A 4,772-nucleotide genomic window follows, 5' to 3' on the forward strand; every position below is an offset into this window, starting at 1 on the left:
CCCCGCCCGCACCTTTCCCGCCCGGGTTGCCCCGGCCCTAAAATGGCCCCGCATCGTGCACGGCGCCGGCCGAGCGGAGACAATTCAGTGCTTGTGCTGTAATTCAAACTGAGGGCGACACGTTCTCCTCAGCCCCGTCTCCTTAGCGAGCCTTAACCCACTCATCGTTTTCTGAGTCATTTCCTCTGTCTCACGTCCGACTCGGCTGACACACCAACACCTCAGTTATCCCTCCCATCGCCAGCTCTTCCCTGTTTCCCCCGCCACCGCTCCGGGCACGGCTGGTGCTTAGTGCCCCAGCACTGCCACCCAACACAGGGAGGCCATTGCATTTTAGCTGGAATTAGTGGGGCTGCCAGATGTTTCCCTGCTCACCCGTGCCCCCAGTCCATGCTGAAGGGCTGGTAGGTACCTGCACAGCTCTGCACACCATTGGCCACCACTCCTGCCTTACCCCTCCGAGTTCTGGTACCTGGCAGGCAGCTGACCAGCACCCGAAGACAAAAGAATAAAGATAGCAGCCTGTCCACTGTGTTGTTTCTACCCGTGCTGCTGCTAGTGAAACTAATACAAGAAAAAAGCCACGAATTTTTCAGAGAAAATGCCAGTGTCATGTTCACAAAGTGCCTACTTTCATCATAGCTGATTTTACATTTACGTCTTTTCTTCCTTTACTAATGTTTTCATAAAAGTTTTCCCCTTCTGATCTCCTTTAGAGTTGTTGTAGGAAGCCGTTTCATCTCAGTGCGACTGTCAGAAGTGCGAAGTTCTGCTTTGCACGATGTACATAAATTATTCTCTGTTGCACAGTGCCAGAGATTGGTTACATAAGTAGATTTTTGTTCCTCCTGCTCTTCAGACAGGTAAAAAAGTGCCATTTAATGGATTTGCAAGCATTTTGGATTCCAAAAGAACACAGGTAAGTGACAGTACCCAAAATGCAAGTTCACATGAGCAATGATGTTTCAGCAGCTGTTTAGGAGAGGAGAAAGAGGGAGCGAAAAACAGGAGGCAGAGAAAGCAGCAAAGAGGCTTCAGGCAGATAAAACTCATCATCAGGACAGGGTGCATTTAATTCAATATCCTGTCACTGACAGTACACAATAATAATGCCTGCAGAAGAGTTTCAAGAAGAGAATAAGCACATAGAGGCACTTTGCTCCATATACTCTTTTCAGCACACACTCTTATCCTCAAAGGGTTTATACCACATCAACTTCCTGAAAGATGAAGTCTCTAGGCTTAACAGTTCCTCGTGGATTTTTGTTCTATTAATTTGGTCCTTGAACCTACATAAAATTTGCTATCTATCAGATCTTGTGCCCATCAGTTCCACAGTTTAGCTCTGTTCTGTGGAAAAACTCATAATGCTTTATTTTGAATTTGCCTCTTGCAAATTTCACATCATTCTCCATTTTTCTTATACTGTGAGACTATAAGCACAAATGAAGAGCATTTCACCCCCTGGGTGTCATTTGTGATTTTACAGGCAGCTGTTGAATCCTCTGTCAGCCATCTCCTTTCTCCAGATGAGGAGTTCTAATCTTTTTTGTTTACTATAAAACAATTCAATAACCTTGATCATCCTTGATTTAGGATGGGGACATGAACTACACAACACTCTCAAAAAGCAGGTCACCATATTTACTTTTAATTTGCCTTTTTTCTGCTCCTCTATTTGTTTTCATTATAGTCCTTTTTCCTGTTTTGACTTAGTTCATGAGCACTAAAATGAACCGATTTGTGAACTACTTAATCCTAAGATTTCTCTGCTGAAAGGCAACATTTCGTTCATAACCCTCTCATTTTATAAATTGAGATCTCTTTTTTTTGGCTATGTGCATAATTTTATACTCACAGACATTATTGTATGTTATTTTTACAACTGTATATTCAGTTTCATAAGGTCCTGCTGCCGATAGCCCTAGTTTGGCTGAATTAACATCCTTACCCTGAAAACTTTACAACTCATCAGCAAACTTTGTCCTTTCTCTGTTTGCCTCAGTTTCCCCTTCTCTCAGTTACAGACTCTCTCTTCTGTTTCTTATCTCTTACCCAATTAAAGAGAGCAACCAAAAAAGCACCTTTCTTTTCGATGAGCCTTTGCTAAGAGACTTTGTCAAATGCTTTGGAAATCGAATTAGATGGTACCCATTGGACCTCTACTTCCTTTGAAGAAGTTTATAGATAGACAGGTCAGGATTTCCTTTCAGAAAAATCGTGCTGACTCTGCCTCTCAATGGCATATTTATCCCTATATCTTTTTGCATTTCTTGTTACAGGTTGTACATTTTCTCCAGACTCACTTCAGTATCCTGAATCCCTCTACCAAAAAAAAACAAACAAAAAAATCTGTTTGAGCGCAATTTTACTGTTTCCAGAGCTCAGTTTACCAGTCTGAACAATCAGCCCTTTTTAAAACTTCTCTGGAACATGCTCCACCCATACAGGCGCATTTCAAGTTATCCTTAAACTGCTGCCAACTACTGAGGTACAGAGCAGAATCCATGGCCTGGGCAAAACTAAGAAATAGGAGAAGGAAAGGAAAAGAAGAAATATTATCTGAACTACAGAGGAATTGTGGAAAGCCAAACCACTATTTATTATATATCTAGGATATGTAATAAAAAGAGATCTTTGTATTGATCTTTTGCTTTTATTCAGGGCCAAGCTGGCCCTGAACCTGCAAATAAAAGTCAGGAAAAGGAGACCAAAACTCAGAAAAGCTGCACAACTTACTTTAAAAGTTGCATCTTGCTAAAAAATCCCAAAACTTGAAGTGCCATTAGTAAATGTGCCATACAGATGTATTTTTGCAGGGATAGCTTGCATTACCTCAGTCTAGTTACAGACCTTTATGTAACGCTGCAGAAGTTACAAGGCAAGAGACACTAGATCTTTAGTGATTCACTCAGTTGCATTGATCCTTCAGTAAGAAATTACATTTTCTAAAGTCTAAATATTTAATTTTCATAAAACATTATTCATTTTAACGCTAGTTTTTCTATTAACGCCAAGAATTCTGTGAATGCTTGACAGCACTGTTAAACTTTAGAAGTTTTAATAAGTAAATTTTTCACACATATGAGAGAATAAGGTAGTTTATATGCTCTGAGTCCAAAGTGTTTCCACAAGTTCTAGGGATTCATGAGGTGAAGAATTTGAGTCACACACATTTTCCAAACCAGACCTGAATAAGCTCACCTTTAAGCCACTGAAATATGAGAAACTACTGCTGTGGAAATGAAAAGGCTGTACGATACAAAGCCAAATGGGAAGTATTGAAAGAGGAAGCTTGTAGTTCTATAATTCTATAATAATAAAGAGCAGAATCCCTTCTTGATACACTTTCCAAGGTTTCCTCTACAACCCTGGTTGTATCCTCTGAAGAGGACAGGGAGAAGGTGGGTAGAAACCAGGTTTTCCATGTAAGAGAAAGCTAGGATTCTGAGATTTTCTTCTTTCTTCTGAAATGGCATGGAAACTTCCTGTAGAATAATGTGGAGAAACAAAATTTGATTAAATCAAAAGGTATCACTTAGACAAAGACTGTGCTTCAGTTTGATCCTGATCTTTCAAAGCTCTTTGTAATATAAGCCCTGTCGAAATGTGTTCCAAAGCTATTTAAAAAAATAATTGTATCTCTTCCAGAAATACCAGAATGTTATGTTTTGATCTTTGTGAAATACTTTACTTCTACTTTAGCTTTTTTACTAAAACTTAATCTTCCATAGTTTCTATGACTGCATGTAAGTGCATTGGCACAAATATTTAAAATAAGGAAACATCAACTTTCATCTACAATATTTTTGAGGGATAACTTGTGTCTGATTTCAGCCACAAAACTAAAACTCATAAGAACTATTAAGAAAGTAATTTCTGGACATGATGTCCATATAGCTGCCTTGCAGAACTGGGAATACAGTTGTGGAAAGCTTTTAAAGTGAGGGGAAGACAAATCTTTGGTTAAGAATCAGGTTGGTACTGTAGAAATCTCTAAAAAGAAAATAAAAAGTATTATGTAATTATTATACATATATGTGAAGTATTGTGTAATTATATACATATATGTGTTCAGATATGTACAAAATAGTAGGGTGGGGTGTTTTTAAAATGTTTTTATTTTGGGGAAGGAGAGGTCCTTTAAAGACTGGTCGTTTGGGACTACAACAATGATGGGCGAAGCGGATGGTTGCAATTACTAGTCTTCCTTTTGGAAAAGGAAAAGAAAGTTAGGATTGTTTGCAGAGACAGAAAGAGGAAAGCACCATGGGCTGTCTCCTTCTGGAAGGGCTCGAGTGGGATGCAAGGTTTCAGGGGATGTGATTTGCAGATCAGCGAGATCTTTTTGCGGCAGCACCTTCTCCCAGTACTCATTTCCTCACTTCCATCCTCTCGCTGTTTCCCCACCTCCTTGGCCATGCCAGCCCCGCTGTGTGCGGGCTCTGCTGTAAAACCCATTAGCAGAGTGATCTGGGTGTAAAAAGCCCAGATAAAAAGCCCGGGAGTAGGAAGCGATTATCGGAGATGCTGAAGGGAGGAAAGCGCCTCCGCTGGCGCCCTCACAAAGAGCACGGGCTGCACGATTACCCTCACAGAAAGAAACATTAAAAACCAAGAGCCGGGAGAGAAGATAAAAGGGAAAGCAGCCACACAACATCTGACAACCAGGGAAATGCTGAGAAAAAGACTGAAAGGAAAAGGCCTGCATGCGTGAGAGTAATTGGAACCAAATAAACACATCTCCCCCCTTTCATTCCCACCCTCTGAGG

The sequence above is a fragment of the Corvus brachyrhynchos genome, unplaced genomic scaffold, assembly GCF_000691975.1.
Source record: "Corvus brachyrhynchos isolate BGI_N302 unplaced genomic scaffold, ASM69197v1 scaffold246, whole genome shotgun sequence".
NCBI lineage: Eukaryota > Metazoa > Chordata > Aves > Passeriformes > Corvidae > Corvus > Corvus brachyrhynchos.